Source organism: Carlito syrichta, unplaced genomic scaffold, assembly GCF_000164805.1.
Source record: "Carlito syrichta isolate Samal-C Ts95f unplaced genomic scaffold, Tarsius_syrichta-2.0.1 Scaffold290594, whole genome shotgun sequence".
Lineage (NCBI taxonomy): Eukaryota > Metazoa > Chordata > Mammalia > Primates > Tarsiidae > Carlito > Carlito syrichta.
In genome coordinates, this window is record NW_007234690.1 from 1 (window position 1) to 14,123 (window position 14,123).

The 14,123-nt window shown below is 44.4% G+C and overlaps 1 long non-coding RNA gene across 1 annotated transcript; it reads right to left on the reverse strand.

Annotated features, from left to right (window-relative positions):
- Positions 1 to 54: 54 nt before the first annotated feature.
- LOC110595342 lies at positions 55 to 11,924 on the reverse strand. The gene is made up of 3 exons (XR_002481763.1): positions 11,842 to 11,924; positions 6,781 to 6,868; positions 55 to 140 (listed from the first exon to the last, which is right to left on the reverse strand). It is a non-coding gene; the product is annotated as an uncharacterized LOC110595342 (long non-coding RNA).
- Positions 11,925 to 14,123: the final 2,199 nt, after the last annotated feature.

The window sequence follows — 14,123 nt, forward strand, 5'->3', positions numbered from 1 at the left end:
AGCCAGGTGTGGTGGCAAGTACCTGCAGTCCCAGCTACTTGGAAAAGATGGAAGGATTGCTGGAGCCCAGGAGGTCAAGGCTGAGGTAAACTGTGATCATGCCACTTCATTCCAGCTTCAGCAACAGAGTAGATCCCCAACTGAAAACAAAACAAAACAAAACAAAATAGAACAAAACAAAACAAACAAGATAAATAACCCCTGCCACACATACACAAATTTAAAAATAATACACAGACCAATCATCTTTGTAAGAAATCTAGAATCTATTTAAGAGATTGGAACTCATAATACCAGTACAGAAGGAAAATGCAAGATATGTATTTGTAGAGACCTTACCCTGGCATAACGCAGTGTCACTGTGAGAAAACCAGCCATTTCTAATTTCCCCCAGGGGACGCAAAGTGTGGGAACATCCATCTAATACACTGAAATTTTAGGACACTGCCTGAGAGACAAGTTTCTGTCATGGTTGAATATAAACTCTGACAGCAATGGGGTCACTGAGAATAAAGGAGATCAACATAAACTAGATTCTGCAGTAACACAGGTACAATGCTAAGTAGAAATCCAGATCACAGCTTACCAGGATACCAGAGAGGCTGCAGAATAGCAGGCAGACAACGAGTGAGCTCCTGAGGAAAACTGGCAAAATCTCTCCCGTTAGATTACAAACAAAAACCCAGAGAAAACACATCCCCAGGAAAGGGTGAGTGGTCTCTAGAATGTCTAGTCAAGATGAACGGAGAACAACCTCCCCGAAGGGAGCCAGATAGCAAAAGCTGGTTAGTGAAATGCTAAGGTTCCAACAGAAGATAATAAGATACAAAGAAAAAGGAAACATGACCCATTCAAATAAATATTAAATCACCACAAACTGATACTGAAGAATCCGAGGTATATGAATTACCAGACAAATATATAAGACTGTGAAAGATGCTCAGAGAGACAGTATACATAGACAACTTCAGGAAATCAGAAAATGATGTATGAACAAAATGAAATTATCAACAAAAAGACAGAAACTATTAAGAAGAATCACAGAAATCCTAAACCTGAAAATACGCAACTAAATTGAAAAAGACACTACAGTGGTTTAAAAGCACACTGAACCAGGTACAAGAAATAAATAGTGAACAGACAAAAGAGGGAAAAATAGAAGAAAAATGAAAAAGGACAAAGGGAATTATGAAACACCTATCATGTGCATCACCTGCATGTCAAAGTAACAAAAAATAAATAAAACAGATAACTATCATCAAGTACATACCAACATACTAGTTAGCCTAGAAAAAATGAATAAATCTCTAGAAATATATAACCTAACAAGACTGAGTCAAGAAGAAATAAAAAATCTGTACCTAACTGCAAGTAGTAAGGAGATTTAGTATTTAAAAAAAAAACTCCAATTGGACAACACAGTGCAAAAAAATAAAATAAATAAAAAATTAGCCAGGTACAGTAACACGTCTATCGTCCCAGCGACTCAGGAGGCTGAGGTAGCTTAGGAAGACAAGGCTACAGTAAGCTATAACCATGCCACTGCACTCCAGCCTGGGTGACAGAGTGAGATCCTGACTCAAAAATAAACAAACAAAACTCCCAACAAAGAGACCAGGAACAGATGCGTAATTCATCCTCACTTCACAATTCTAGCAAACATTTAATGAAAAATTAACACTAATCCTTCTAAAACGGTTCCAAGTAATAAAAGAGGGAATCAAAAACACTCACTCTTGGACCCCACCATTGCTCTGATATCATTCAGGCAAACATATGACAAGAAAACAAAACTATACACTAATATCCTTTTTGAACATTGATGACAAAATCTTCAGATTGGCGCAGTGGCTCACGCCTGTAATCCTAGCACTTTAGGAGGCAGAAGTGAGAGGTTTACCTAAGTCCAGGTTTGAACCTAGGCAACTTGGTGAGACCTCATCTCTACAATAAATCAAAAAATTACTTCCCTCCAGGAAGTGCCACATGTTCAGCTATCCTGTCACTCTCTGAAGCCTGTCCTTTCGGGGTTTCATAGAATCTTAATAAAAAGGCAGGACTAATAAATCACTGCCATTGGTGATCAATTTTAATTTCATCTCTTCCACCTTTGGTACCTGTGGTTTCAACTTCTTGGAAGGCTGAGGCAGAAGGATTACCTGAGCTCAGCAATTGAGGCTGTAGTGGCAGTGAGTGTGCCACTGCACTCCAGCCTGGGAGACAGTAAGACTCCCACTCAAAAAAAAAGAAAAGAAGAAAAAGTCCTCAACAAAAATCTAGGAAATCAGATTGTACAGCACAGTAAAAGAGTAATAGACCATGATCAAGTGGGATACACACTGGGAAGACAAGGATGGTTCCACAGAATAAAGTGAGCCAATGTAGCATATCACAGTGACATAGTGAAGAACAAAAATCACATGATCATCTCAATTCATATTAAGAAAATTTGACAAAAGTCAACACTATACATGATAAAAAAAAATTAAACAAGCCAGGCTCGGTGGCTCAGCCTGTAATCCCGCTGAGGTGGAAGGCTGAGGTGAGTGAATTGCCTGAGCCCGTGGGTTCGAGACCCGCCTGGGCAGCGAGACCTCATCTCTACAATAAATCAAAAAATCAGCCGGGCGTGGTGCGCATGCCTGTAATTCTGGCTACTTGGAAGGCTGAGGCGGAAGGATCGCGGGAGCCCAGGAGGTCGAGGCTGCGGTGGGCGGGAGCGGCCACTGCACTCCAGTCTGGGCGACAGAGTGAGACTCCAATTCAGAAAAAAAAGAAAAATTAAACAAACGAAGAAGATAGTACAACTTCAGAACATTATATTTTGCAATGACTTCTTGGTTATAACAGCAAAAGAACAGGCAAGAGCAGCAAAAACAGATGACTGGAACCATATCCAAGTGAGAAACATTTGGACATAAAAAAATGTTATCAAAATAGGAAGAAAAAAAAACTCTGTTGTAAAAGAATAGCTAATATAATTCTGAAGAGAAAATAACGTTGTTTAACAAACTATATATGAACAATTTAAGATATATAGTAGAAATAACTTAAAATAAATCAACGAAAATATTTACAATATATACACAAAATACAAATTCATGAGAAATATTCTGTAGCAAACACAAACTTTCCACTATCAAACAATCAGAATATGCTTTGTGAGGGAGTTTTCCTACACACTAGCCAGCAGTCCGTTCTCAGAGAATACCAGCTGGGTATCCTCCAACTCAGTTCACATTCAACACTATCTACCTGGAAACAGTGTCAGATCATAAGAATGGATCCCCCACTTCTAGTGCCAATGGCAAGCCCAGATTGCTCAATCTGTGTTTCTAATGGACTGTTTAGAAAGTGCTATTTCCACAAACCCCTTATTGTGTTCAATTAAGTTATTGAAGTGACTCACAGACCTCAAACTCTTCACTTGCATTTACTCATTTTTATATAGGCTATGACAAAGGATACATTTGCAGAGACGTGTTTAGCAAGGTATGACAAAAGGGCTGAGAGCTTCAATGGCCTCACAGGGACACCACCCTCCAGGAACTTCCACATCTTCAGCTATCCTGTCAATCTCTGAAGTCTGTCCTTTCGGGTTTTCATAGAAGCTTGGATAAACAGGCAGGGTTAATGAAATCACTGCCATTGGTAATCAATTTAAATTTCATCCCTTGCCCCATTGGTAGTTGAGTGGAGCTGTAAATCCGAACCCTTCAATCCCGCCTAAAATTCCGGTGAAGCAATTTTTTTTTTTTGAATTGGAGTCTTACTTCATCATCTAGGCTGGAGTGCAGAGACACACTCACAACCAGCCCAGCGGTGACCTGCTGGGTTCCGGCGATCCTTCCATCTCAGCCTACAAGTAGTTAGAACTACAGATGTGCACTACCATGCCTGGCAAATTTTTTGATTAATTATAGAGTTGAGATCTCACCAAGTTGCCCGGGCTGGTCTCAAATCCATGGGTGCAGGCAATCCAAATGCCTTGGCCTCTCAAAGTCCTGTGATTATGGGCTGAGCCCCCAAGCCTGGTCCCAGTGAAGCTTCTAAGAGGCTGCCAGCTATCAGCCAACACATTTGAATACAAAAAATAAACACTCTCAGCAGGTGTGGTGGTTCAAGTCTATAATCCCAGCACCTTGGCAGGCCAAGGCAAGAGGACTGCTTGAGCCAAAGGGTTCGAGATCAGCCTGGACAACTTGGCAAGATCTCATCTCTACAACAAATCAAAAAAATTAGCTGGGTGTGGTGGCATACGCTTGTGTTTCCAGTTGCTTGGAAGGTTCAGATGGAAAGATCACCTACGTCTAGCAGGTCAAAGGTGCAGTGGCCATGAGTGAGCCACTGCACTCCAGCCTTGGTGACAGAGTGAGACTGCACTCAAAACAAAAAAAGTAAATAAATAAAACACACACATACACTCTGGAGATTCTGAAGACTTTTGGGGTTATGTTTCAGAAAACTGAGTCAAAGACCAGGTATATGTAAACTCTCAAACACTATGTCTAAATTAAGCATACCACTGTGTAATAAGGAACTCTGCGAGGTCTTCTAAACCAAGATGCTACAAACAAACAAACATACAACAAAAGACAAGAAACATGAAGGAAAGTTTTCTGTTTCAAACTAAAAACTATATTACCTAAAAAGAGACAACAGAGCATATAGAAAGAATTAAACCACAGAATAAATATAAAACAGCTCCTAAAATACATTTCCAGAAAACCAAGCAATGTATAAAAATCCATCTTTTTATATATGTGTCCATTCCATGAAGGTATAAAACTTGCTGAGACTCATAAGAAATACAATGAAAACAAAAGGGTTGTAATTTTCCAACTGTCAAAACAAACATGGTAATAACTTTTGTTTATTGAGTGGGAGATCTCACGTGGTGTTGGTGACAGATGGCACCTTTGCAGCTCAGGGTAGAGACAGGATACTGCCAGATCTATCAATACAGGATATGCCCCACCCTAGAAGAACCAGCACTCTTTCAACTGTCTCACCTGGAGGAAGCCACTGATATCTGTAATGAAGACGGCATGCTCAGATGCAACCAGTGTGGCATTCTTTAATTTTCTTTTCTGTTTTGTGTGTGTGGAATTCTTTATATCAGTGAAAAAACTGAAAGACCCACCTGTCATCAATCAGAGAACGCTCCAAGAAGGATATAAAAAAGAGATCCATCAATGTCTCTTAACTTTGAAACATGTAAATTTTCAAAATGTGCAGGTTAAAATATGCAACACAAATTCACTTGCTATGGCTGGGCCCAGTGGCCCGAAATCCCAGCACTCTGGAGGCAGTGGCGAGAATCTCCCTGGGCTCAGCCTGGGCAACTTGATAAGACCTCATCTGTATAATAAAATTTAAAAATTAGCCGGGCATGGTGGTGCACACTTGTAATTATGGTTACTTATAAGGCTGAAGTAGAAGGATCGTCTGAACCCAGTCGGTCAGGTTATGTTACTCTGTAAGTGTGCCACCATGTTCCAGCCTGGGAGATACAGGGAGACCACGACTCAAAAAAAAAATCACAAAAACTTCTAATAATGTATAAATACTGTTATACAGGACTCTCATGGACTCTTCCCACAGAACAGATAACAGTGGTTCCCCAAAGCTATGTGAAGAAGGGTGGCAGGAAAGGAAAGAGAATTTTTACTAGAAAACAAATGAATACATCATATCATGTTTATAAGAAGAGAAATAAAATGCTTACCAATAATTCGAACAACAAGATTATGGTTTTATTTTCTGTAAAGGCAAATAAGTGCTGCTCCTAGGTCTTAGAAAAATTATAATCATCCTCACCTAAAACACATGTAGCACAAGGGTCCCTGAAGGAACACCAGTGTCCCCTTGGTATGATTCTGTGAGAATAGTTTAATGAATCTCCTGCTGGTTGACATATTCTCTCATATATTAAAACAGACGATGGAATGAAACATCCCATGTCACTGAGGCTTCTGACTCAACTTTCCGTCCCAATCCTGGACATTAAGAGTTTGAACTCAGCCGAGCTCGGTGGCTCAGCCTGTAATCCCCCGCCTTTGTGAGGCTGAGGTGAGTGGATTACCTGAACCCGTGGATTTGAGACCCGCCTGGGCAGGTGAGACCTCGTCTCTACAATAAGTCAAATAAATTAGCCGGGCGTGGTAGCACACGCCTGTAATTCCGGCTACTCGGAAGGCTGAGGTGGAAGGATTGCTGGAGCCCAGAGGACGAGGCTGCGGTGGCTGGGAGCGGCCACTGCACTCCAACCTGGGCGACAGAATGAGACTAAACTCAAAAAAAAAAAAAAGAGTTTGAACTCAGAAGCACAATGCTTTCCTTATTCAGCTTCAAATGTATTATAAAATCAGGCTCAAAATATTTAGTCTCCTATTCTAGAATTTACCAGGTCCTTGTGCACACTGATGTATAACTTCCACATGCACACCCTCTAACCCTGATCTAGAGAGCTGACGTGGCCCCAAAACAACCCTGTTGCCCACCAGCTCTCATACCACAAGGCTCACACCCCATCTCCATCCACATCTCATATGAGCCCTTCCCAGGACAACACTCCGTGCCACTTCCTCACAAATTCACCTCATTAGGTCATGGAGAGATGGATTCTAGGTGGAGACAAGAGGGACTGAGGGAAAACGGGGTAAATGTGAGCAGACATGACAGTAAGGATGTTTCAGACCCAGAGGGGATGACCAACTCCAACGCCTGACATTTCACACAGGAAGGAGACAGGACAAACCACTGAGGAGGTCGCTTTACCTGAGAGAGAGCCATCCCTGATGGCTTTTCTTGACTCCTCCTCCGCTTCTGGGCTTCTTCATGCACCATGAGGCTTTAGACGTCAACCCTAGATGGCAAAAACACACTGTCCATTGCTCAGAATCAACACATCCCTGTGCTGTGCCTCAACCACACACAGCAAAGACCTCGCCCTGTGGAAACACGGTGTTTTGCCTCCCACTGCACCAGAGGAAACTCAGGGACAATGAACTCCTACAAGAAGAACACCAAGTGAATCTTTTGGCCCCTTTCTTCAGAACCTGCTCTCCTCCTGGAGGAGCCTACACTGGCTGCAGCAGTCGCGAGCTGGACTTGGCTGAGCTCCCTTCCAGGAGCCCCAGTCCTGATCAAATCCCATGAAGAGTACAGCCCTCCCGCCACCTCTCTGTGGATCACAGACTGACCTCAGTCCTCAGGGCCTTGGTGCTCTATGCTGGATACCAATTCGAATCAACATTAAACATTATGAAGCCTTAGTCCTACCTATTTGAATGAAAGTATCTGGTAAGAGAGCATAGGAGATATTTCTCCAAAACACCTCAGGACTCTAATGAGAAGCCAGGATTGAGCTCCACACAGGGGGGGCAGGCCCAGCCCACCTCCCATCTTCTGGTTCTGCTCTCACTTTGTGATCTTTTTGTCGCCAGGATTCAGACAGCGAGAGACAAGGGAAAAGAAAAAACACATGAAGAGCAGGCAATATGGACCAGAGGTCAGCCTGAGGGTGCGGCTGGAATGCCAACTTGGGACATGGGAAGGCACAGAAGCCTCCATGAGGAAGATGACATCGTAACAAAGACCTGGGGAAGGAAGGGAGTTTGCACCTGCAGTTGAGGGGCCAGAGGGTTCTAGGCAGAGGGACAACCCAATTGAAGGCCCTGAGGCAGGAGCAGCTTCCACGCCAGGAAGAGGGGAGAGGCCCGTGTGGCTGCAGCAGAACGAGAAGGACAGAAGAGGAGTTGAGGCTAGAGGGGTCCTGGGGCAGCAGATCAGGGAGGAACCAAAGCTCCAAACATTTTTCTTCCATACTTCAAAAAGATTTTGGAAATATGCAATTATTCTCCCATCAAATAAACATACATTTTACCATTATCTTATAAATAAGTTGACTCACTTACAAATGATGTCACACCTTCTATATCTTAAATACATGTGAACAGTTTCAGCAAGGCCTAGGAAGAGCAGGTTGGCCCTCATCTGAGATGTGCAGGGCTGCAGGGAACACGTTTGGAGTTCAGGAAGTCATTCCTGGACACGTGACGGGAGAGAGGACTGTTAGATATCCCAGCAGAGTTAAGGGGACAACTCGACACAGGTTCCACCGTTCAGGGGAGAGGTCTGCAGGGCAATTGGAGACATGCAGATTGGTTTAAAGCCAGGAGATGAGATGAAAAGGAAAGGCAGTGGGTGTAGACAGAGAGAGAAAAGGTTCAAGGACTGAGCCGGGGTCATGCCACATTCAGAGAACAGGTAGATCAGGAGACACCAGAAGAGGAAAGCAGGAAGTGACTAGGGAGGCAACAAGGAAATTAACACAAAGAGTTTCTAAATATTAATGGCATCTGCTCAAAGCCAAGATAATAGAGAAAGTGGTCAACCTGCCACACGCAGTTCGTAGGACAAAAAAATTAAATCTTGGATTTAGAAATGGGAGGACACTGGGAACTGAAAAAGAAAGTATCCGCGAGATGTTGGATGTGAAGGCTTGATTCAAGGAAAAATTCAAGGGTTCAAGCAAAAATTGTAGGCAAGAATTCAAAAAACATAAGAAGTTTAGAGCATTAAGCTTGGAGCACAGAAGTGGGTAACTTACTACAGAGAGAAAAGTAGTTAAGAGAATCTTTTGTTTTAAAGATGAAAAAATGTAAAAAAAAGAAAAAGTCAGTGTGTGTGTGTGCTTGTGTCTCTTTTGATGGACAATACCATCTAGGTACGCTGATCCAAATAATTCCCTGGATGTAAAATTGATGACGCCATGGAAGAAGTAGGCCATACGTCCTGAGACTGCAAGGGAGACTGGCACATGTGACACGATCATAGGGTCAGCAACAGCCAGGAGCAGGGACAGACCATTCCCAGTCCCTATGGAGATCACAGGCCCTGAGACAGGAGGGTGGACAGGTTGGAAAACATCTCTCCCCATTCACTGTGTGAGATGCGAAAAACCCAAACTGTTGTGACCACTCTCACACTCAACACAGAATGCTTCACTTATAGTGACCAAAAGATGTGTATGGTTTTACCCACCCTGACCAGTCCTCCAGGGACCTCCCAGCTGGGGGTCTTATAATTTAACTCAATTCTAACCCTATCTACAGGATAACATCAAACACAGGTTAAGAGCTCAGTTCCACAAGGCTGCCCCCTCACATGCAGGCGTCATTGCCACCTTCTGAAACACTTCATAAATATTGTGGTTCTCTTCACCCCCTCCTTGGATTCAACTAACTTGCTAGGACAGTTCTTACAACCAGTTCTTCTTTATCCTTTGTAATATACTTTATTAAAAATGGGTAAATTAAGTCAAGTGTTTCCCTGAGTTCTGTGAGCCATACAGTAAAATAAATTTAACCAGGGGAGGGGGTAAGGAAACTGTCATTTTTTTTTGGAGCCAGAGTCTTACTCTATCACCCAGGCTGGAGTGCAGTGGCATGCTCATGGCCACCACAACATCGACCTGCTGGGCTCAGACGATCTTTCCACTGCGGCCTTTTAAGTAGCCGGAACTACAGTCATGCGCCACCATGGCCGGCTAATATTTTGACTTATTGTAAAGAGGAGGTCTTGTCAAGTTGCCTGGGCTGGACTCAAATCCCTCGGCTCAGGCAATCCTTTGGCCTTGGCCTCCCAACAGGCTGGGATTACAAGCTTGAGCCACTGTTCAGCAGTAAGTGCCAATTTATACCAGCTGGTGAGAAGTTCAGAACCTGGCACTTTGGACTGGCATCTGCAGTGGGAGCCCTCAACGAGTAGAGTCTGGTGCTAACTCCAGGCAGTTTACGTCAGAATAGAGTTAAATTATAGCACATCTAGTCAGTGCCTAATGAAAAATGGGGTTGTTAGTGGGAAGAAGTCTTCATACACTTTGGTAACCTGTGGTGAAGTATGCTATGTTGAGTGTATACTGCTGCATTGATCCAGAGAGGAGGAAAAACATTTGGTTTTTTGGTACTGGAATAGCGTGACCCACAACTGAATGAGTCAAGTCACTGCCCTACAGCTGAATAAGGATTAAATGCAGAATTTACCCTCCAGCACTGAGAATTATAAAGGGCACCAGCTTTACAGAACAGAACTTTTGCTATTCACTCCAGCATCTGAATAATTTAAACCAAAGTATTTAAAATACAAGTATTAGATTATAAGGGCGAGATGTGGTGGCTCATGCCTGTAATCCCAGTGCTTTGCGAGGGCGTAGGGATTGCTGGAGGCCAGGAGTACAGCATGGGCAACACAGCAAGATCTCAACTCTGCAAAAAAGTTAAGTTAGCCAGGCACGATGGCATGCACCTGTAGTCCCAGCCTCCCTACTTGGGAGGCTAGTGCAGAAGGATCGCTTGAGTTGGAGTTTGAGGCTGCAATGAGCTACAACTGTATCACTGCTCTCCAGCCTTGGCCAAAGAGAAAGATCCTATCTCAAAAGAAAAAATTAGATTATATACACACAAATCAACATATCACGATGTACTCATTCACGTCCAATCACGCCACCACTCATCTGGACCAGGGTCCCCTCTTCATTACTGTTTCCCTCCCTCTCTCTGTCCTTATCTCTCATTCCCACCTTCTCTCTCCAGCTGTTTTTCTTTTGTTTTCCCCTGGGCTTCTGCCCCTCATTTTGTGTCCCTCTCCTCTCCTGGTCTTCCTCCCCTTCTTCCCTCTATTTGCTTCCACCTGTTCTGCCCTATGCTTGTAACTGGCATCTCTTGTTCCTTTCTCCCCAGTCTTTTGATTCTTTCAATCTCCACACATTTCTGCCTCTTTCCTCCCCCATCTCTGCTCTCCCCATAAACTCCCTCTCCCTGATACACTCCCTGGCCCTCACTCTGGCATCCCCAATTCCGAGCTTCCTTCCTGCTGTCTCCCTCTGCTCTCATCACCAATTGTCCTATCCTGTCCCAGCACCAGGCTGCTGTCTGCTGTAGCTCTAAATCATTCCTCCCCTCGCCTCACTCTCTGTCTGAGGTGCTCCCCTTTGCAGCCCCTCTCCCTATCTTGTTATCTTTCAGCTCTCTGGAGAGTGAGTTTTCTCTAAGTTTCCCGAGTGGCTTTTCTCCCCGTTTCTTTTTCGTCCCTCCCCCCATTTACTGTCTCTCTGCAAACCCCTCACCTATATGTTCTGCCATTTGTTTATGACGCCACTCATTCTTCTTGACTCAGTTTTTACATTTCCTCTCAGTTACTCGCTGTCTGTCTCCTGATACCCCTTCCCCATACATTTACAGGGAGGGGGATGGAATAAGATTCCCACCTCTTGGAAAAGATCATTTCCCAGTGGGATGGGGTTTGGGACAAAAGAACACTGGACATAAAGAAACAGGCTCCTCATCTCCCTCAACGAGGGGGCAGGCCGGGAAAGCAGTGACTGCGAAGGGGAGGCCTGGGGGAAGAAGGACCAGGCCCCGTGAGCGCAGGAGGGGGCGATGACGCCTTAGGACAAGGGGCGGAGGCGCGGCCTGTTGCGCATCTGGCCTGCAGGCTCCGGGGCCAGGAGGGGAGAGGTTCCATGAAAGCACGAACCCACGTGGCAGGAGAGGAATTTACAGGGCGGGCTGGGAGATCAGTCAAGGTTGTAAGCAGGATACGAAGTAAAAGGAGGTGTCGGCACGACCCGAAGGCAGAAGGGTCTCAGGCAGGACCAGCCTGCGTGTCCTGAATCCAAAAGGGAGGGATCTCGGGCTCTCTCGGCAACGTGTGAAAGTACTTCGGGTGGAGGGAGCGGTGCGGGGATTCTAAGGGCTGAGGGAACCTCCGGACATCGGGTAGGGGGGCGCTGGGGCCTCCGAAGCGCAGGTTTAACCTAGGTGGAGGGACACTCACGATCCTCGCCGCGGCCTTGACTCCAAGCGACGGGCTGCCGGTCTGGAGGAAAGTGCGCGTGCGCGGGGGTTGGAGCGGGGACGGCCTGGGGGCGGGGCCTGTGTGGGGCTCCAAGGCCAAGGCGGGGCCTGGCGGGAAAGGCCAGGCGTGGGGCGGGAACGGGGCGGAGAAGGGGTGCGGCCCCGGCGGGACTTTACGGTACAGGGGGCCGTGGGAGGAACCAGGTCGGGGAAGGGCGGTTCCTTGGCCCGTAGGGGCGGGGCGCGAGCCTCCTACGCCTCGCTTTCAGAGCTTCTTGGTTTTGTGGGTGGTGGAGGAGGCAAGACCTGCCTTTGAGGCTGGAGTAAGTCAGCACTCTGGAAAGTGGGGTCTCTCTAGGGCGGTCATTGTGGGTCTGTTTGTGGATCCAAGAATACCCCTGCAATTCGAATTCATCAGTTTAATGAAACTACCCCTGGAATTGCCTGTGAAGAGGACGCAACCTGGAATGTGAGATGCAAAACTCAGCGCGGCGGATTGTGCAATGTTAGGCTGAAGCCAAGCAGAGCATTCCTTCCACTTCTGCTCCCTGTTCACTCCGGAAGAAGAGCGTCCACCGTGTGCTCCGTTCCACAGAATTTCATAGGGAAAAATACCCGCGCTGTGGGCGTTAGGGGTGGGGTTAGTTAGGTCAACAACTGTTGTTTTAAAAAACAAATTAACTCTTAACGAATCGAAATGAATTGCGTCATTCTTCCCTCCTCTTGTTATTCCATCCCACACTTAACTTCACCTCGAACAACTTTTGTGATCAATTTCATCGTCATAGTAATATACTTGTGTCAATAACTTCTAAATATCATGTAATTTCCAATAGATTTGTTTCATATGCATTCTGAAAAAGTAATTAGAAAAAGTATTTTTTACTAAAAAATTGTAATTATGTGAATCATTTGCTTTGCTAACTATTTTTGAATGTTCTGTCTACTGTAAGAAAGCCTGTAAACTAGTGTTCAGGAGACATTTGCATTTATTTTCATTTTATGAATAATTAATGTCCTGATAGTTCTAAAGGTAGTTTGTGGAGGGGATAGTTTCTTTCACAAGAACCCTTAAGAAAGGAAAACTGGATATAGAAATGTTAAATAATAGTTTCTACTGGCAATAATATGGATCTGCAAATTCACATCTCTTATGAATTGTTTTTCTCTCACATCCCTGCATGTGGAAGATTTCATCCATGGAGAAATGATGACAGCGTGAAACATTTGTGTCATGGATCGGGAGATTGGCCTCGGGATAGCATGGCAAGCAAATGGTTTTGTCATTTCAAAGAGGGCCACTAGGACCTCAATGGTTCTCCACGTTTGGGAAGACCATTGGGCTTTGATGACGACCATTTAAATGCTTTAATTCACATCAGTCAGCTGGAAAATTGGCAAATGTGATGAACTATGACCAGTTATATGTGACATTTGCAGACCATGGACAAGTTTAAAACACTATGAACTTATGCATCAACCCACTATATCGATGTCACTTTGCAGAGGGATGGAGGTTGGAGTAAAAGTCTTACTCTGTGGCCCAGGCAGGAGACTTTGTGTCATGTCAGTGATCATGCCTAAAATCTTGTTAACATCAATCTTGAGTCATGCTAAAAGTGCACATAGGCTTCCTAACTCTATCTTGTATCACCTTATTGTTTTCATTGAACTGACTTAGAGTGAGACACCATTTTTATGTTTATAAAGAAACGAGTTTGTGTCTGCCATTGTCTTTTTTTTTTTAAATTGGAGTCTCACTGTCACTCAGGCTGGAGTGCAATGGCATGCTCATGGCCACTGCAGCCTCGACCGGCTGAGCTCAGATGATCCTTCTACCTCAACCATTCAAGTAGCTGGAACTGCAGGTGTGCATCACAATGCATTGCCCACCTTTGATTGAGTATAGAGACGAGGTCTTGCCATGTTGCTCAGGTTGGTCTTGAACCCCTGAATTCAGGCAATGCTCCCGCCTCTGCCCCTCAAAATGCCGGTATTAGGCGTGAGCCATTGTGCCCAGATTTCCTTCAATTTTAATGCCTAATGGTGGTTTATTATCTGTTATGAAATATTCTACTGAAGTAGCATAAGACTATGTTGATCAAATAATGTTAATTCATAGTTATACAAATTTAATTGTTTTAGTAAACATATGACACTTTAAAAAAAAAGTAGCAAACTGTGATTCCAATAGTTAAAGTAAACCCTACTTAAAAAACAACAGCCTGGAATTCTGATTATTTTGAATAAACTCTCCACCCT